Source organism: Chionomys nivalis, chromosome 4 (assembly GCF_950005125.1).
Source record: "Chionomys nivalis chromosome 4, mChiNiv1.1, whole genome shotgun sequence".
Lineage (NCBI taxonomy): Eukaryota > Metazoa > Chordata > Mammalia > Rodentia > Cricetidae > Chionomys > Chionomys nivalis.
Window position 1 is genome coordinate 105968247 of NC_080089.1, and position 20775 is coordinate 105989021.

General features: G+C 45.2%; 1 protein-coding gene across 14 annotated transcripts in view; it reads left to right on the top strand.

Annotated features, from left to right (window-relative positions):
* Positions 1-12677: 12677 nt before the first annotated feature.
* The window catches only part of Map4 (microtubule associated protein 4), a 133227-nt gene continuing 125129 nt past the window's right edge, over positions 12678-20775 (top strand). For 3 of the 14 annotated variants that reach the window (XM_057766363.1, XM_057766367.1, XM_057766365.1), the window contains exon 1: positions 12729-12927. The gene's annotated coding sequence lies outside the window, so the exon portion shown is untranslated. Of the gene's footprint in view, positions 12928-20775 lie in introns of all 14 variants that reach the window. The other 11 variants (XM_057766360.1, XM_057766356.1, XM_057766359.1 and 8 more) reach the window with 9 other exon arrangements.

Here is a 20775-nt window from a genome sequence, read left to right on the forward strand (position 1 = left end):
GTCAAGGCTGCCAAAAAAATCCTCTTGAAAAACAGAAAAAAACAAACAAACAAGCAAACAAACAAACAAAAAAAGAATAGTCAATTGTAATTGCTGATTGTGTTTTTTCTTTTTCTTTTTTTTTTTTTTGGTTTTTCGAGACAGGGTTTCTCTGTGGTTTTGGAGCCTGTCCTGGAACTAGCTCTTGTAGACCAGGCTGGTCTCGAACTCACAGAGATCCGCCTGCCTCTGCCTCCCAAGTGCTGGGATTAAAGGCGTGCGCCACCACCGCCCGGCCTGATTGTGTTTTTTCACGATTTAGTCCTTGATTAAAAGCAACAACAAACCACACATACCCATAAAAAGCTTCTTAACTACAAACAATCTTTCATTGTTTTATTAACATTAATTTATTTTATTATTATTGTGGTGTGGTGTGTGTACTTTGTGGGGTCCGTTGTTTCCATCATGGGCCTGGAAAGCCCTGGGTTCTGGGGATTGTACTCTGATCTTCAGACTTGATTTTAACTCACTGAGTCATCACTGGAGGTTTGGGGGTTGGTGAGGTGGAGATGGGAGCCTTGCTACACTATTGGTAAGACATCTTCCAGATGACTGTAGTGGCTCATAGTTTTACATGTACACTTTCAAAGCCATTAATGCTTCTATTTCTTTTTTTTTTTTTTTTTTTGGGGGGGGGTTTTCGAGACAGGGTTTCTCTGTGGTTTTGGAGCCTGTCCTGGAACTAGCTCTTGTAGACCAGGCTGGTCTCGAACTCACAGAGATCCGCCTGCCTCTGCCTCCCAAGTGCTGGGATTAAAGGCGTGCGCCACCACCGCCTGGCCTTCTATTTCATTTATAGACTGAGGTGCCTGTAACATCCCACCACCATCTGTTATGACTCTGTAGAGTGGGTGTTTTATACAGCCTGAAGCTTCCTCCTGAGGATTGGTGTGTAGAGTAAGAAGTTGATTCCTTCTTAGTATCGCTCTGCTAGCACTCCTTGTAGACTCTCATAGGTCACATTTATTTATGATGTTATAAAGATGCTTATCTTAGAATTTTTATTATATTATTTGTGTATGTGTGTGGGTTCTCGGCACATTGTGAAGGTGTGGAGGTCAGCAGAGAGCTTGGAGTTGGTTCTCTTCTTTCACCGTGTGGGTCCAGGAGATTGAGTGCAGGCTGTCAGGAGCAGCAGCAAGCACCTTTACCGCTGAGCTTACCGCACCTGCCCCTAAGATGCTTCTTGCTTGCTTTCATTCATTATTTGATTTTTTTAAAAATTTTTATTTATTGGGGCTGGAGAGATGGCTCAGAGGTTAAGAGCATTGCCTGTTCTTCCAAAGGTCCTGAGTTCAATTCCCAGCAACCACGTGGTGGCTCACAACCATCTGTAATGGTGTCTGGTGCCCTCTTCTGGCCTGCAGGCATACACACAGACAGAATATTGTATACATAATAAATAAATAAATATTTTTTAAAAAAATTTATTTATTTATTTATTATGTATACAGTGTTCTCTGATTTTTTTTTTTTTAAATACAGGTTTCTCTGTAGCTTTGGGGCCTGTCCTGGAGCTCACTCTGTAGACCAGGCTGGCCTCAAACTCACAGAGATCTGCCTATCTCTACCTCCTGAATGCTGGAATTAAAGGCATACACCACCACTGCCTAGCTGGTTTATTCCTTTAGAGACAGGGTTTTTGTATGTAGTTGTGGCTGTCTTGGAAGTCACTCGGCAGACCTCAGATATCTGTTTGCCTTTGCCTCCTGAGTGCAGGAATTCAAGGCATGGACTGCCACCTTCTTATTTCCTATTTGTTTTTTTGAGATGGGGTTCTTTGTATAGCTCTGGCTAGCCTGGAAGTTGCTATATAGATCAGATGAGACTGCCTCTATCTAAGAGATCTGTCCAGGACAACCAAGGCTACACAAAGAAACCCTGTCTCAAAAATATCAGTTCTCTCCTTCCAGTGTGTGTGTGTGTGTGTGTGTGTGTGTGTGTAGGGGGTGTTGATTAAACTCAAGTCATCAAACTTGGCAATAAACCCTTTAGGCCATCTTACCAGCCTGATTCTTTTTCTTTTCCCCTCCTCCCATACAGGATTTCTCTGTGTAACAGCCCTGGCTGTCCTGTACATCTTAAGTTTAAGGCCATTCTGGGTTACATGAGAACATGAGATCATTTTTTAAAAAAAAAGAAAGGACAAAATGCTTTCTGCGTTTTTATTTTTATTTACTTATTTTATTTTATTTTTTATTTTTTTGGTTTTTTGAGACAGGGTTTCTTTGTGGCTTTGGAGCCTGTCCTGGAACTAGCTTTGTAGACCAGGCTGGTCTCGAACTCACAGAGATCTGCCTGCCTCTGCCTCCCAAGTGCTGGGATTAAAGGCGTGCGCCACCATCGCCCGGCTATCTTTATTTTTTTTGGGGGGAGGTTTGAGTTTTTATTTGTGTTTTATTTTACTTTAGTTTTTTGAGACAGGGTTTCTCTGTGTTACAGTCCTAGCTGTCCTGAAACTCACTCTGTACACCAGGCTGGCCTCAAACTCACAGAGATCCGCCTGCTTCTGCCTCCCCAGTGCTGGGATTTGTCAAAATCACAATCTGGTCATTCAAAGATTCACTTATTTATTTACTAATTTATTTATTTTTACTTAATGTACATTGGCGGTTTTTTTCTACACGTATATCTGTGTGAGGGTGTCAGATCCCTTGGAACTGGAGTTATAGACAGCCATAAGCTGCCATGTGGGTGCTGGGAATCAAAGCCTGGCCCTCATCACCACTGAGTCCTCTCTCTAGCCCTATACTTACATTCTGTATGTGTGAGCATTGGCCTGGATGTGCACCATGTGTATGTCTAGTGCTCAGAAGGGGCAGAAGAGGGTTGTGAGCTGCCATCTGTATACTGAGACCTGAACTTAGCTCCTCTGCAGGAGCAGCCAGTGCTCTTACCCACTGAACTGTCTCCAGACTAACCTGACAATTTCGATGCTCAATCAATGCTTCTAAGATGATGCTGAACCCTTATAATTCACAATCTGCTGAAAGTCCAGAGATAGTCACACTGATCCCTAAACCCTGACTGTGGCTAAAAGTTATACAAAGCCATGTCTCAAAAACAAAACAAGAGCTGGTGAGGTGGTTTAATGGGTAAAAGTACTTGTTACACAGCCTGATGACCTGAGTTGGAAGGTAGAAGGAGAGAAGTGATTCTGCAAAGCCATCCTCTGACTGCCCACATGAATGCTGTGTTCTAGTCATATCCCCATAGGGCTTACATACATAAAAATCAATAATAAATAAATCTTAAAAACAAAACAAAGGCTGGGAGATAACTTCAGTTGATAAAGTGCTTACTATTCAAAATGAAGATACATTAAAAAATAGGGGAAGGGGCCAACTGGTGGTGGCGCACGCCTCTAATCCAAGCACTCGGAGGCAGAGGCAGGCAGATCTCAGTGAGTTTGAGGCCAGCCTGATGGGGAACCTCCGCCAATCACATTTAGTTTTGGGCATATTCCCCTTGGGCCACAAATAGCCTATAAAACCATCTATGTGCGCTTGTTTTTCCTCTTTGTTTTCCTGCGCTCTGCTGGAACCCTGGCTTTGTAAGCTCCCCTTCTTCTTTTATTAAAGCTAGTCTGGTTAATCCTAATTGTTGGTCGTTTATGCCCCTTCAACTGGTCTATAGAGTGAGTTCCAGGACAGCTAGGGCAGCTACACAGAGAAACTCTGTCTCAACAAACCATAGAATAATAAGAAAAAAAGGGGGAAAGGGCTGGAATGATGTTTGGGGAGGAGGCTCATTTGTTAACGCTGTTTGCTGGGCAAGCATGGAGACCTTCCACAGACCCCGAAGCACCCGAGTAAAAACTGTGGCCCTGTGTAGGGGTAATCCCAGCTTTGGAGAGATGAAATTAGCAGACCTCAGGAGGCTGCTAACAGGTTAGCCTACTGGAAACAGTTTTAATTCAGTGAAAGGCCGTGTCTCAAACACCTAAGGCAAGATAAAGAATAGAGGATGCTCATGTGTATGCACTTGCTCACACACGTGCACACATACATATACATACATACACACATACATATACATAATACATACATATACATGTACATATATAGGTATGTGCACACAACATATACCTAACACACACATATTAAAAAAATTAAAATAAGAAAAAGGCAGGGTGACACATCTTCGCAATTCAGCTCTGGGAAGGTTTAGTCAGACAAAGCCCTGAATTATGGCCAGGCAGCTGAATCGAATTTTGATGGAAGACGCTTGATAGTGACCTCTGATCTTCATATGCACATGTATACTTGTGTGTGAACACCCCACATACAGGAACACTACGTACACATTGGTACACTACGTACACATTGGTACACATATACACACGAAATAAAACCAACACAGAACAACTCCCCCCCCCGAAAAAATTTGAAAAATGCCACTGTCATGTCATAGAAGATAGACACACACGTGAAAGAAGGTTAAGAAATGTTCCACAGCCGGGCAGTGGTGGCACATGCCTTTAATCCTAGCTCTCAGGAGGCAGAGACAGGCAGATCTCTGTGAGTTCGAGGTTAGCCTGGTCCAGGACAGGCTCCAAAATTCCAAAGAAACCCTGTCTTGAAACAAAACAAAACAAACAAACAAACAAAAAAATAATTCCACAGTAGCTGAACCTAAAGTGACATAGCAGGGGCTGGAGAGATGGCTCAGTGTTTTTTTTTTTTTTTTTTTTTTTGGTTTTTCGAGACAGGGTTTCTCTGTGGCTTTGGAGCCTGTCCTGGAACTAGCTCTTGTAGACCAGGCTGGTCTCGAACTCACAGAGATCCACCTGCCTCTGCCTCCCGAGTGCTGGGATTAAAGGCGTGCGCCACCACCGCCCGGCAGATGGCTCAGTGTTTAAGAGCACTTGCTGCTCTTCCAAAGGACCTGAGTCTTACTACCCACATGGTGGCTAGCAACTGTTTGTAAATCCAGTTCTTTCTTATGGCCTCAACAGGCATCAGGCATGCATGTGTTACACATGCAGGTAAAACATATAAAATTATGTGCAGGCATACATATAAAATAAAGATAATTTTTTTTGTTTGTTTTTTGTTCTTTTGAGACAGGGTTTCTCTGTGTAACAGTCCTGGCTGTCCTGGAACTCACTCTGTAGACCAGGCTGACCTCAAACTCAGAGTTCTGCTTGCCTCTGACTCCTGAGTGCTGGGATTAAAGATGTGTGCCACTACTGCTCAGCTAAATAAATATTTTTTAAAAAGAGACATAACTATCCAGAGGAGAAGAAATGCTATTATTATATTATTGTGTTAACAGAAAAAAATAGAATATGGATGATTGATTAAACAGAGTTTTTTCTCTTATTCTTTTTTTTTTTTTTTTTGGTTTTTCGAGACAGGGTTTCTCTGTGGCTTTGGAGCCTGTCCTGGAACTAGCTCTTGTAGACCAGGCTGGTCTCGAACTCACAGAGATTCACCTGCCTCTGCCTCCCAAGTGCTGGGATTAAAGGCGTGCGCCACCACCGCCCAGCTCTCTTATTCTATAGTCTAGAGTTGACCTGTTTGTACTCATCATTGAGAAGATTAGCCTCAAACTTTCAGTGATGTTCCTGGTTCTGCTCATGCATATACGAGCATACCAAGCTGTGATCTAGGTTTCGTTAGATAGAACTCTGTTTATTTCTGAGACAAGGTCTCAAATATGCCATCTTGGCTGGTCTGTAACTCTATATGGACCAGGCTGGCCTCAGAGATCCACCTGCTTCTCCCTCCTCAGGGCTGGGATTAAAGGTGTACACTCTGCTGGAGAGATAGTTCAGAGGTTAAGAGCATTGACTGTTCTTCTAGACGACCTGGGTTCAGTTCCTAGCACTCATGTGGCAGCTTATAACTGTCTGTAACCCCAGTTCCTGGGGATCCAATACACAGACAAATGTGCACATGAAGTAAAATGTGCACATAAAATAAAAAAAGAGTAACCAGGAAAAAAAGCGTGCATCCAGATAGATAGAATCTTGAATCAGTCGATTTTAAATTTCATAAGGTTGATATTTGTATTGTTATTATTAAGAAATATACCTTGTAATATCTAGGGGTAAAAGGCCTGAAATATATGAACTATCATTAAAATGATTATCCCAGCACTCAGGAGGCAGAAGCCAGCAGGTCTCTGTGAGTTCAAGGCCAGCCTGATCTACAAAGCTAGTTCCAGGACAGTCAAGGCTGTGTAAAGCAATCCTGTCTTGAAAAATCAAAGCCATCTTGAAAATCAAAAAAAAAAAAAAAAAAAAAAAAAGTCTGTGTTTAGACTGACATGTGTGTGCAGCACATGATTAAGCAAATAGATACAATGTTTAAAACAGCTGAAGCTTGCCGGTGGTGGTGGCACACACCTTTAATCCTAGCACTTGGGAGAAAGAGGTAGGTAGGTGAGTTCCAGGAGAGCCAGGACTGTTACACAGAGAAACCTTGTCTCAAAAAACCAACCAAACAAACAAACAAAAATGGCTGAAGCTTGGTAAAGATACATGAGAGTCTTCTTTGAAATTTTTATTCTTGAAACTTTTCAAATAAATTTGAACATTATTTCTAAATATAACATTTTAAAAATGCTCCCCTGCTAAGTTCCCTGAATTGTAATTGAGTCAGCATGGATTGTGCCTGCAGGGATTGCATGAATATGTGTAGCTCTTTCCTAAATATAAGTTAGTTTGTCCAAGCTGCCAAATGTTTGATGCCAAGCTAAGTGGAAAGTGCCAAGTCGCCAAGGCAAGCATCTGTGAAAAGATTCCCTTCCATTTTCATTTCAATTCTTCTCTGGAGTTGGCAGCTTTCCTCAAAGGCTTACTGAATCGGCAAGAGCTGCTTTTTAGCTTTCAAGTGACTCACACAAGGCCTGAACAAAGGGGCTGAGGTTGGGGTTCTGCCGGCATCTGTCCTCCTAATGGACTTGGTGATGCCAGCCTCCTCACCTAGGGGAAAGGAGCCATCAACACAGAGACCGTAAATTGGCAAACTAAGAGATGCCAGCCCACAGATATGGTTAGCTATATTGTGTTCTTGTTTTTGTTTATTATTTTCTTTTCTTTTTTTTTTTTTTTTTGGTTTTTCGAGACAGGGTTTCTCTGTGGTTTTGGAGCCTATCCTGGAACTAGCTCTTGTAGACCAGGCTGGTCTCGAACTCACAGAGATCCGCCTGCCTCTGCCTCCCAAGTGCTGGGATTAAAGGCGTGCACCACCACTGCCCGGCTTTGTTTATTATTTTCAGGCAGGAGCTCATTGTGTAGTCCTTGCTGGCCTGGAATTTACTTGATAGATGTCTAGCTAGGGTTTTTATTGCTGTGATGGGACACTATTACCATGGCAACTCTTATAAAGAAAACATTTAATTGAGGGTGGCTCGCTCACAGTTTCAGAAGTACAGTCTATTATGATTATGAAGGGGAGCAGGGCAGTGTATAGGCAGCTGTGGTGCTGGCTACATCTTGACCAGAAGGCAGCATGAAATCTACTTGACGTGTCACACTGAGGGAAGCTTGAGAGACCTCAAGACCCACTCCCACAGTGACACAGGTCCTCCAACAAGGCCACACCTGCTCCAAACAGGCCACACCTCCTAATAATATCACTCATTTTGGGCGCCAGTTTCTTTCAAACCACAACAATAGACTAGGCTGGCCTCAGATTCACAGAAAATTGCCTGCCTCTACCGCCTGAATCTGAAGTCAACTGTTCTTACTTTGTTTTCTAACTAACAGCCCTCAGTCAGCTGTTAGTTCCAGCACTTTGAAGGTGGAGGCAGGAGAATGCATGGTTTTACACACACACACACACACACACACACACACACACACACACACACACACACACACGCAGCACAAGCCTGTGCATAACATGGAGGTTATAGAGAAGGCTGTGTCCTGCTCTATCACTCTACCTTGGTTTCTTTGAAAGTAGGTCAGTTCCCTCACTGAACCTGGAGGTAGGCTGTCAGAAAGCCCAGTTGTGTTCTTCCTGTATCTACCCACGTCAATACTGAGATTACACATGCAGCTTTTTTTTCATGGATTCTTGGGATTTGAACTCAGTGGATTTTTTTGTCGTCTCCGCGTGTCCCCCCCCCCCCCCCCGCCAGACAGGGTTTCTTTGTTTAGCCCTTGCTGTCCTGGAACTCAGATCTGCCTGCCTTTGCCTCCTGAGTGCTGGAATTATAAGCGTGCAGGCTACCACCAGTCAGCCCATTTTTTTCCAATTGATATTTAACTCAGTAATTAGGACATTTCTTGGAAGAATTTGACTATTCTCTGGACATGCTGTGTCCATGTACTCAATGCCTGGCAGCAGCTGGGAGGAGCTGGGGTATGTGCACTTCTGCTCTGCAGAGTCCCCACCTTGCCCTTTCCAATTACGACCAGTGATCTTGCTTACTTTCTGTTTCTTCTTGGTCTCTTGGTCTCGGGACTAGAAAAGCATTGCAAAGAGTCTTCTAGCTCATGCTATCTCTGATATATATACTCATATACCTCAAATTAGAAGTGAAACCCAGCACTTCCTGCATGATGACAGTCAGTACTCTGCTCATGAATTATACACCTCAGCCTCATGACTCATTTCTTTATTAGTGACTGCAGATGTTGAACAAGAAAGAGGTCAGATTGAGCTCAGAGTGAGGTGTAGAAGCAATCAGGATGAGAATTACCACCTTGTACCAGTATCAAGGATACTGACTGTAGCCAGGCGGCGGTGGCGCACGCCTTTAATCCCAGGTAGAGGCAGGCGGATCTCTGTGAGTTCGAGACCAGCCTGGTCTACAAGAGCTAGTTCCAGGACAGGCTCCAAAACCACAGAGAAACCCTGTCTCGAAAAAAACCAAAAAAAAAAAAAAAAAAAAAAAAAAAAAGGATACTGACTGTAGAAGGGCTGCATCCGACTAAGGAGGCCAATCTGGAGGGCAATCTCCAGGGGCAATCTGGAGGTTTTGACATTAGAAGTCAGAATTGAAAAGAAACCAGGATATTCAGCTGGGGTTCAGAATGGAACACGGAAGAACTGGAGCGCAGCCAGGCTTCTGCTTGAGCAGTCTCGGAGTCACAGCTCAGTGGTTATGCTCTGCAGCCAGAAAGCAGATCCTGGAAAGAAAAAGGAAGAGACAAAACAAAAGGACAAAAAGCTAGCCAGGTTGGGGCTGGAGAGATGGCTCAGGGGTTAAGAACACTGACTGCTTTTCCAGAGAACCTGGGTTCAATTCCCAGCACCCACATGACAGCTTACAACTGTCTGCAATTCCAGTTGGAGCCTAGAGTTGATTGACGCAAGATCTTTTCCTGCCTTAGGTGCGTGACAGTCCCCAGCCAACCTAGATCAACCACCAAGATCCAGTGTTTTTGTTGTTGTTATGTAGTGCAGACTGGAATCTAACTTCTCATAGATGATCTGAAACTGAGTAGCTTCTGTCTCTACCTCCAGAGTGCTGGTGTCGCAGGTGTTAGGAAATCAGCTCCTGTATCTTTTTTTTTTTTTTTTTTTTTTTTTTTTTTTTTTTTGGTTTTTCGAGACAGGGTTTCTCTGTGGCTTTGGAGTCTGTCCTGGAACTATCTCTTGTAGATCAGGCTGGTCTCGAACTCACAGAGATCCGCCTGCCTCTGCCTCCCAAGTGCTGGGATTAAAGGCGTGCGCCACCACCGCCCGGCTCAGCTCCTGTATCTTTGTGAATGTGCTTACTCATTGTGTGGCTTATCTAACAGGAAGGTGCACCACATGTATCTGTTGGAAAAATGACTATGTTAGTTTTCTTACATTCTCCTTGGAGTAGAGCATATGTGGGTGTGCCAGAGTGCATGTGTTCGTGTGTGTGTGTGTGTGTGTGCACAGCACGCGTTAGACAGACAGAGATCTGGGCCTTAAATAACAGGTGTGAAATCTACATCAGATAGTTTAGTTTTCAGGTTTGTGTTAATGGTCTTTTATTGGCTGGTTCTCTACAGTTCTGTAGCTCTCCCACCAAACCTCTACTTTTCTGTTTGGTACAGGATCTCAGGTATTCCTGGATGGCCTTGAACTAATTCCCCCCCCCCCCATTTACTATGTGCTTGGACTACTGGCCTTTTGTTATTATTATTTATTTTGGTTTTCTGAGGCAAGTTTTCTCTGTGTAATAGCCTTGACTGTTCTTGAACTTACTTTGTAGAGCAGGTTGGCTTCCAACTCACAGAGATCTGCCTGCCTTTGACTCCCAAGTGCTGGGGTAAAAGGCAAGTTCCACCCACACCTGGGTTATTATTACTAATTGGTTAATTTTAGTTTTTTAAGACAGAGTTTCTTTGTGTAGCCCTGACTATCCTGGAACTCACTCTGTAGATCAGGCTGGCCTCAAACTCAAGAGATCTGCCTGCCTCTGCCTCCTGAGTGCTGGGATTAAAAGCATGCATTGCCACAGTGAGTTAATTACTATGATTTTAATAGTAAACTATGACCACTAAATGCTAAGTACAAACGTATGTTCTTTAGGATAATTATTATTTTTCAGTTTTTTGAGACAAGGTTTTTTTTGTGTAGTCTTGGCTGTCCTGCTCTGTAGAACAGGCTGTCTTCGAACTCAGAGATCTACCTGCCCCTGTCCCCTGAGTAATGGGATTAAAAGTGTGTGCCACCACTGTCCAGCTCTAGGAGTTAATAATATGGATCCCGTGAAATTATTATCTCCATTTACAGTTCAAATCAATGACAAAATTTTTCCTGAGGAGAGGCACACACAAGTCCACTCACCCTAGAGAGGAAACTCGGGATAGACCAAGGTTTAACTTGGTCAAACAATGAGTTTATATGAAAGGCTATGAGAGGGGCTACTTACAGGAGCAGAAAAGGCTCACAGACAGTCACATCACCGAGGCCCACCCCAGAACGGGAGGCAACTCACAGAACTGGGATTCCTGGAGTACCCCGCACAGTGAGCAAGCCACTCAGCAGATTGGAGAGTGTCCCTTCCAGGTGAGTATGATCTAAACCTCATCTAGGCAGCTTGGTTGGTTTCTGCCTTCTTTCAGGCAGCTGGTCTGGTCTGAGAGTCTTTTTTGCAGCCAACCTCTGGTCTTCTGGGAGGAACACTGAATTCTGGCAGGGAGGAGCCTAGTGAATCTGGTTGGTTTCAGGAACTTCTTGAAGTTATTTTGAGTTGTTAACCTTCCTGCTTAAGGAGCTTCCCTGCAGGATGGAAAGATCCTACAGAGGAAATAGATTCAGAAGGCTTCCACACCTTTACACAATTTGTTAGGCTGTGTTGAGTTTTTTTTTTTTTTTTTTTTTTTTGGTTTTTCGAGACAGGGTTTCTCTGTGGCTTTGGAGCCTGTCCTGGAACTAGCTCTTGTAGACCAGGCTGGTCTCGAACTCACAGAGATCTGCCTGCCTCTGCCTCCCGAGTGCTGGGATTAAAGGCGTGCGCCACCACGCCTGGCTTGTGTTGAGATTTTACAGGAATATGGGTCATCAGTATTTTGCCACTGGCATCCTATTAATAACTCTATTGAGAGTGATTATTATCTAATTTTCATAAATGAGGAAACTGAGGCTTAGCTTACCCAAGGCTACACAGCTACAAAACACAGCTGTGCTTCCTAAACAAGTCTTTCTGGTAACCTCTATAAGGCTGAATTTACAATCCTAGCACCTGGCTACCTAAGTTAAAGCCCCACTAGCCAAACACTGCCTTGTTGACATTATGTTGTTACTAAAGTCTGTCCTCTCCTTCATAAATAGGGAATGTGGAGGGTTGGAGAGATGGCTAAACTGTTAAAACCAGGCTAACCAAAAATACAAACGGGAATGAGGATATATTTACTAACCATGCAGGATTGTTGTGATTAAGATTGTTGTGATTCTACTACCTGGAAGATGGAGCAAGCACTCAAAGGGATTGGGCATCACTATTTTTTCTGGACCAGTACTATCCTGAGGTAATATAAAGTAAATCAAACATAGTGAGACCCTGTCTCAAAAAAAAAGGAGAGGGAGGAGGTAATTTAGCTGGGTGTGGGGGCTCCTGGGAATTTAGAAGGCTGAGGCAGAAGGACTGCCCTCACTTTGAGGCAGGTGGGTGATACAATGTGAATTTCAGGCCAGCTTGTGCTATGGTGTGAGACTGTCTCAAAAAACAAAACAAAACAAAAAAGCAAACCAAACCACACAAAGGTGATTTTTAAGTAACTGCATAGAAAAAAAAAAAAAAAACTAAAAGAAACATGAAGTTACTTTCAGTTACTAAACACACGCCAGACTATATAATCAGTTTTGCAATCAACAAGGTCTCAACTCAGCTTGGTCCAGTCACCTTACGAGGAAGGCTCTGTGCAGCAGCTTCGAGTCGCGCCCTCCGCTCGCCGTCAGGGTTCCCTGCGGCACAGGACCCAAGGATCCGCCCCGAGCCCCTCCCAGATTACATCATAGAGCCCACCAGGCAGGGCCCGCGTGGGCCCACCCGCACCCAGGCCGCGTGCGCCGCACACTATCATCCTCCCTCTTGGGAAAGGAAGCCGTGGCCATCTCAGAACGGCGGAGGCAGCCTGAAGCTCGCTATTCGCTGAGGTATCCGCGGGCGGGAGGCCACAGCCTAGACCTCCGACGCGCGCCCCGCCAACCGCCCGTCGCTCGTGCCGCTTCCACGGAGAGGTGGAGTAGGGGAGGGCGTGGATTGGCTCGCGGCGCCTCTGCCCGCCCCTCCGCGGCGCTCATTGGCTGGGGCAGCGTCCGCTGGCTGAGAGGGACGCCCCGCCTTCATGCCGGCCTTCAAGAGGGCGACGAGGAAGCGGCCACCTCCCTGCGCCCCGCCCCTCCGGCTTGCTCTGTGGCTCCTGCGGCTCCTCCCGGCTCCTCCCGGCTCCTCTCTGCCCTCTCCCGGCTTCCTGCGGCTCCGGCTTGGGCTTGGCGGCGGCGGGTGAGTGCTGGTGAAGACGGGATCCGACGGTCGGCCTCCTCGCTGTCCTCGGAGACGCTGCCTTAAGTTCTCGCGTTGACCGCGGGAGACCCCGCAGGTCCCGCCCGAGGCGGGGAAGGGCGGTGGCTGCCGGCCTGCGGGACGCCAGGGTGGCTGCTACAGGGGGCCCGGCGGGGGGCCTGCGGGCGTGACCTTCGGAGTCTCCGCGGTGTCTTCCGAGGGGGATCGGACGGGGCGAGACGGGCCGAGAGATCCTGTTTCGGGGCGTCTGGGGCTGTGGAGCCGAGCGGCTTGCCTCAGCCTGGGCAGGAGCTGCGCCCCGGAGCCGAGGGTCGGCTGCAGCCTGGGGCCTTGGGTGGGGTTCGGGGGATGCACAAGAACGCCGGGACGTTTCTGCAGGCTCCAGGAGGGGCGACAGTGGACATGGGAACTGAGGGCAGCCTCCGCGTGTCCGCTCTGGGCTTGATGGGTGGGGTTGAGCGGTGGTCCCGAGAATCTTTACTCTTGTGTGCGTGGGCCCCGCGCAGTATGGGGACTGACGCGCTTCCCGTGTCTGGCTTCTGGACTGCAGAGCGGTCACTTTAAGGTGCAGAGCTCGGAAACTTAGGGAGCAGGACTAGCAGCGCCCGTTGGAAACGTTACTCAGAGCTAGAGATTGTGGTTAACTTAGCACCCGGGACGGGCTCTCTCGGGCTGTTCCAGGCGGAGCTCAGCTTTAGTTGAGATTGCCTCCTGGGCGTGTTGGGGAGGCTTTATCTCCAGGATTGTGTAGATTAACTGCGTTTGCCGCCGCAAGGGAAGAGACTGATTGCCCCATGGGGGTTTGTGTTTTAGGAATCCAGAGCTTGCCCTCTCCCGGGGTGAGGTGGGGTAGCGTACTCTGTACTTCTCAGGGAAGATTAGTGTCACCCAGCTTTCCCCGGAGCCCCCCCCCCCCCCGCTGGTCCAGTTACAGTACTTCTCCTGAGGGCCCCTGCGGCGGTTCTTGGCCCCGACTGTGATTCCTGCTCTCTGTGAGCGTCTCCCGCCCATTTCCCTACTGCTGCGCTTTTGGCAACTGCCCCTGCTCTTTCCCAGGGATGGTTGTGGCATTGCATCAGGGGATATTTGTGCTTGTAATTTGCTCACTCAGCCCAGGAGGAGGGAGATTAATATGGTGCAGAGATGGGGGGCGGGTTGACAAGCGGGAGGGGGGCGGTTGCCGGCCGCTTGGCTGGGTAGGCAGAGCGATGGGTGTGGTGAGGGAAACACAGCTGCCCTGGGCCTATAGGGTAACACTGCCCAGTCATCAGCGCAGAGATTCAAAGACCAACAACAGCAGCAGCTATTTTTATAAATGAATCCTGAATCCAAATTGAGCGCATGGATTTAGAGTGAACAGTTGTCAGGCCCTAACTGTGACAGGCTGAGTGTTTGGTAGACAACACTACAGTTGCTAAGCATGGCACTCCATCTATCTGTAGAGTACAGCAGGTACTTGCAACTTTGTGACTTTCCCTTTTCCCCACTCTCTAGAATGGGAGTGTGTTCAGGTGATGGCCTTTTCAATTGATGGAGTGTGATGGCCCAAACCACTTCCTTTCAAAGGTGATATTTTGATCTCAGTCATAATCTCACATTTAGCGTTGATTAAAGCTATTACTTTTTTGAGACAGAACCATCTTCCAGATATTTGGGTTCTCTCTTTCTCTCTTTCAAAAAGGGAATATACTCATGCAAAGCAAACTCAGCAGAGATTGATAAATCAGGTTCCAGTGTGTATTGAAAGTATTGGTGCCTTGTACACAATTAGATTTATTTTTTTTATTTTTTTTAAAGTATTTATTTATTTATTAAGTATACAATATTCTGTCTGCATATAATGCCTGTAGGCCAGAAGAGGGCACTGGACCTCATTAAAGATGGTTGTGAGCCACCATGTGGTTGCTGGGAATTGAACTCAGGACCTTCGGAAGAGCAGGCAATGCTCTTAACCGCTGAGCCATCTCGCCAGCCCCCACAATTAGATTTAATTATCCACTGTCCCAAAATACCTCCATTGTTCCTGGTAGCTTAATCAGTAAAACAATTGATTATAGCATTGGAATGAGGGCAATGAATGTTCTCAGGGATATTTCAATCAAGTTATTGAAGCTTAGTGGAGTTTGTCTTCTTTTCCTATTGTTGTTAACACATGCACTAAAGTTGGAAAGTGCAAGGGTGTGTCTTATTGTATTTTATTTATTTTTAACGTTGTGTGTGTGTATGTATGTGTGTGTGCCACAACATGAGTGTGGTGGAGGTTAAAGGGCAACTTTAGGAATCAGTTTTCTTTATGTGCTTTTGGGAATTGAACTTGTCCTGAGGCATAGGAGCAAGTACTTTTACTTGTTGAACCATTAGGTCTTCTTCTTCTTCTTCTTCTTCTTCTTCTTCTTCTTCTTCTTCTTCTTCTTCTTCTTCTTCTTCTTCTTCTTCTTCTTCTTCTTCATTTTTTTTTGAGTCAGAGACAGGGTCTCTCTATCTTTGGCTGTCCTTGAGCCCACAGAGATACACATCCTGCTGTCTCTGGAGACTTGTATTATTTTAAAATTTTTATTTTAGATCTATTTAATTTTTTGCATAAGAGCGTTTTGCCTGTTTCTTGGTGCACCACGTGTGTGCATGGTGCCCATGGAAGTTAGGAGGGGGTTGGGTTCCCTTAGGGCTGGACTATGAGCCACTGTGTGATTGCTGTGAATCAAACCTAGGTCCTCTACTAGAGCAACAGTTGGTCTTAACCTCTGAGCTGTTTTTGTTTTTTTTTTTAGATTTTTTTTTAGATAAGGTTTATTCTTTAGTTCAGGGTGGCCTGGGATTTTACTATGTAGTCTGAACTGCCCTCATGAGCTCATGGCAATCCTCCTGCCTCAGCCTTCCTTTTTATTTTTTTATATTTATTTATTTGTTATGCATACAATATTCTGTGTGTATGTCTGCAGGCCAGAAGAGGGCACCAGACCTCATTACAGATGGTTGTCAGCCACCATGTGGTTGCTGGGAATTGAACTCAGGACCTTTGGAAGAGCAGGCAATGCTCTTAACCGCTGAGCCATCTCTCCAGCCCTCAGCCTTCCTTTTTAAATTTTTTTTTTTTTTTTTTTTTTTTTTTTTTTTTTTTTTTTTTTAGTTTTTTGAGACAGGGTTTCTCTGGTTTTGGAGTCTATCCTGGAACTAGCTCTTGTAGACCAGGCTGGTCTCGAACTCACAGAGATCCTCCTGTCTCTGCCTCCCGAGTGCTGGGTTTAAAGGCGTGCGCCACCACCGCCCGGCCCTTTTTAAATTTTTCAACACAGGGTTTCTTTCTCTGTAACAGCTCTGGCAGGTTGGCCTCAAATTCAGTGAACCACCTGCCGCTGCCTCCCCGTGCTAGAATTAAAAGTGTGTGCTCATCCCACCCTTCCCCCTTTATTTTTTCTTCAAGATAGGGTTTGTCTGTGTAACCATGGCTGTCCTGGAACTCCCTCTGTAGCCCAGGCTGGCCTCCATCTCCGAGATCCACTGCCTCAGTTTCCTGAGTGCTAGAATTAAAGGCGTGAGCCATAAAGGTATAATGTGCACTGGGTGCACATCAGGCTTTTTTTTTTTTTTTTTTTTTTATGAAACAGGGTTTCTCTGTGAAACAGTCCAGACTGTCCTGGAACTCCCTTTGTAGACCAGCTGGCCTCGAACTTACTGTCATCTACATCCCTCTGTCTCTCGAGTGCTGGGACTAGAGGTGTGTGTCACTATTACCCGGCTGCATCAGTCTTTCAAGTACTAGGATTGTAGATATATGCCCCCATGGTAAAATCTTGGGGGTGTGTCCCAATTCTCTCCCTTTCCAGGTTTAAAAACAAGTCTATTCCTATGTTTAACAGAGTTCCTACACTAAAATTTCAGATATACAAATAAGGTTATAGTCTGTATTAAAGTCATTTTCCATTGTTTGCTGACAACCAAAGGAAACACCTGGAAGTTTTTTTTTGTTTTGTTTTGTTTGTTTTTTTTTTTTTTTTTTTAAGATTTATTTATTTATTATGTATACAACATTCTGCCTCGATGTATGCCCGCACGCCAGAGGAGGGCGCCAGATCTCAGCACAGATGGTTGTGAGCCACCATGTGGTCGCTGGGAATTGAACTCAGGACCTCTGGAAGAGCAGTCAGTGCTCTTAACCTCTGAGCCATCTCTCCAGCCCCACCTGGAAGTTTTTTAGCCGAGATTGGGGTCTTGTGTTGGCCTGGCTGGTCTGCAGCTTCTGGATTCAAGCTATCTTGTTCTTGCCTGGGAAATCACAGTTATATCTCTACTTCTAGCTTTGGGATTTCTTACAGCTATATAGCTTAGCTTTAGTTAGAGGTTTGGTTCTTTCTCACCTTATTTCTGAATTTAGTGATTGAATTTTGACTGCAGACTTTTGTAATTGGCACTTTTAAAATTTGTGGATTATTATTATTATTGAGAATGGGGCCTGATATATATAGCCCAGACTCACTTTGAACTCACGTAATAGCACACCCGGTTCAAGGGCTGGAACTTATACAGATGGTAGCTGAAAGTTCTGCTGCTCAGCTGCATTCCCAGTCCCCCCACATTTTTTTTTAACATTAAGCATGAGTAGTTGATGTGTAAGTTTTAGTTTTCCATAAAATGCAAGAAAATCAGAAAAGACAAGTAGATATAACCTTTCCCCATTTTTTTTTTTTCTTTTCTGACTATTGACCTAAGCTGGCCCTGTGGTCATCCTGCCTCTCCTTCTCTGGTGCTGATATTACAGGCAAATGCCACCAAGCCTGCCTTCACTTTCTTTTACAGTGGCAAAAAGGTATCTGTCTATGGAAACAAGGTTTCCTTATGTGGGCTAGACTGGTCTTGACTGAAGATGCTTCTGTTTCCTTTTTTTGAGATAGGGTTTCTCCTTGTAGCCTTGGCTGTCTGTCCTGGAACTCAGCTATTGTGAGTTTTCCTTGACCTGGAGATCTGCCTGCCTCTGCCTCCCAAGTGCTGGGACTAAAGGCATTCACCACTACCACCAGGCTTCTGTTTCCATTTTCTTTTCTTTTTCTGGTTTTTTGAGACAGGTTTTCTCTGTAGCTTTGGAGCCTGGCTACCACTGTAGCTTGTGCCACCACTGCCCAGCTGTGGGACATTTCTTACTTAACCTTCTTTCACGTGTGTATGTGTGCATCTTTTTTTTTTTTTTCTTTTTGGTTTTTCGAGACAGGGTTTCTCTGTAGCTTTGGAGCCTGTCCTGGAACTCCCTTTGTAGACCAGGCTGGCCTCGAACTCACAGAGATCCGCCTGCCTCTGCCTCTGGGATTAAACGCGTGAGCCACCACCGCCCGGCTGTATGTGTGTATCTTCTGTGACGTGACAGTGGCGTTTTTTCACCACCGCCCGGCTCTGTTTCCATTTTCTGAGTGTTGGAAATGATGGCATGTGTTGCCACTGTGCAAAGAAATGAAGCTTAAAAAAATCTTTTATTGCTGTAAGGTGGTGGTGCACGCCGTCAGTTCCAGCACTCAGGAGGAAGAAGCAGGCGGATCTCTGTTATTTTGAGGCTAGCCTGGTCTACAAGAGCTAGTTCCAGGACAGGCTCCAAAGCTACAGAGAAACCTTGTCTCGAAAAAACAAAACAAAACAAAATCTTTATTTTGAAATAATTTTAGACTTTTATAGAAGAATTGAAAAAAGGGAGAGGCATGCTGGGCGTGGTGGCTCATCTCTGAGTTTGAGGACGTCCAGGGCTACAAAGAAAAACCAAAGGGGTGCGGAGAGGAACAGCATGAAGGTGATGACTTAGGATAGCTTGGGTTAGGTGAAGACTGTCTCAATAAAAGATGGCTCGGTGGGTAATGTGCTTTCTGTGCAAGCCTGAGGACCTGAGTTTGAACTTTCAGAACCTTTATAAATATGGGCATAGTGGATGTGTTAGCAGAGGAAGATGGCCAGGTAGCTTGGGTGAGAGGGTGGGAGTGGGTGAGCACCTGTAGTCTCAGGAGTCCTCTGGGCAGATGGGAGGCAGGGACAGAAGTTAAATAGCTAGCCGGTCCTGAAATACATATTTGAGGTGGTTAGGGGTGATGGTGATGATGTGACCCGAGTGTGACGGCTCATACCTTTAATCCCCACAGTTGGGAGGTAGAGACAGATGGATCTGAGTTTGCCCACCAGAGCTACGGAGACCTTGTCTCAAAAAAGAAATGACATAGCCGGGCGATGGTGGCGCATGCCTTTAATCCCAGCACTTGGGAGGCAGAGGCTGGCGGATCTCTGTGAGTTCGAGACCAGCCTGGTCTACAGAGCTAGTTCCAGGACAGGCCAAAGCCACAGAGAAACCCTGTCTCGAAAAACCAAAAAAAAAAAAAAAAAAAAAAAAGAAATGACATTAGGTAGTGACTGCTGCTGGCTACCAATTCTAGGTTTACAAATGTGTCCTTTTATTTATCTTTTTTATGACCTTTTATTTTGTGTATATGTGTGAGTGCTTAAGTGTTGAAAGATCATGTGGAAGGATGTTGGGTCTTTCCTTCTGGCATGTAGGTTCCTGGAGCTGAAGTAAATTCACTCCGCCTTTAAGGCCTTTACATGCTGACTCGTCTCACCAGCCCCAAATCTATCATTTTGAAAAGCTTTTCCTGATAATTCTTTTGTATGTATGTATGTATGTATGTATGTATGTATGTATTTTAGTTTCGGTTTTTCTAGGATAGAGTTTCTCTGTGTATTCCTGACTGACCTGGAACTCACTCTGTAGGATAGGCAGGCTCTCTGCATCTGCCTCCCAAGTGCTAGCATTAAAGATTAAAGGTGTGCAGCATCGTGCCTGGCTCTGACAATTATTTCCAACTAGCCTCCCTTCAGTTTTTTCTTAGTGGTTCTGATTTTTCCATCTGCAGTTTTTAATTCTGTGCAGCTCTGGTATTCATTTTATAGCTATTCAGTGACACTTATTTTATCCCACTTAACAGTTCTTTTTTTCAGCTGGTTGGTGATGATGCAAACCTTTAATCCCAGCACTTGGGAGGCAGAGGCAGGGGAGTCTCTGTGAGTTCCAGGCCAACCTGACCTACAGAGCGAGTTCCAGGACAACTAGGGTTACACAGAGAAACCATGTCTCGAAAAACAAAAAGTTTTTTTTTTCCTATACCAAACAGCCACCCTCTACCTTTCTTCAAATGTGATTTCTCAACTGTTCACCAGTTTTTTTTAATATTTATTTATTTATTTATTATGTATACAATATTCTGTTTGTGTGTATGCCTGCAGGTCAGAAGAGGGCACCAGACCCCTTTACAGATGGTTGTGAGCCACCATGTGGTTGCTGGGAATTGAACTCAGGACCTTTGGAAGAGCAGGCAATGCTCTTAACCTCTGAGCCATCTCTCCAGCCCTGTTCACCAGTTTTTTAGCTATGGTTTGATCTAGATGCTTTGTTAATCACTGGAAATGCCATATTATGGGGTATGTAGTCCCAGGCCCTGGAGGCTGAGGTGGGAGAATTGTTTGAGCTCAGGATTTGAAGGCCAGCTTGGTTATATAAAACTCAAACTCAAGCACGCCTTTAATCCCAGCACTTGGGAGGCAGAGGCAGGCAGATCTCTGTGAGTTCGAGACCAGCCTGGTCTACAAGAGCTAGTTCCAGGACAGGCTCCAAAACCACAGAGAAACCCTGTCTCAAAAAACCAAAAAAAAAAAAAAAAGTACGTAGGATCCTTCCCTGCCCTCTGAGAATTAAACTACACTGACCCTTTCCATTCATCAGTGCTACTTTAGAATCTATTCAGACTTGTTCTTTTTTGTTTGTTTTTGTTTGTGAGTTTTTTTTGTTTGTTTGTTTGTTTTGAG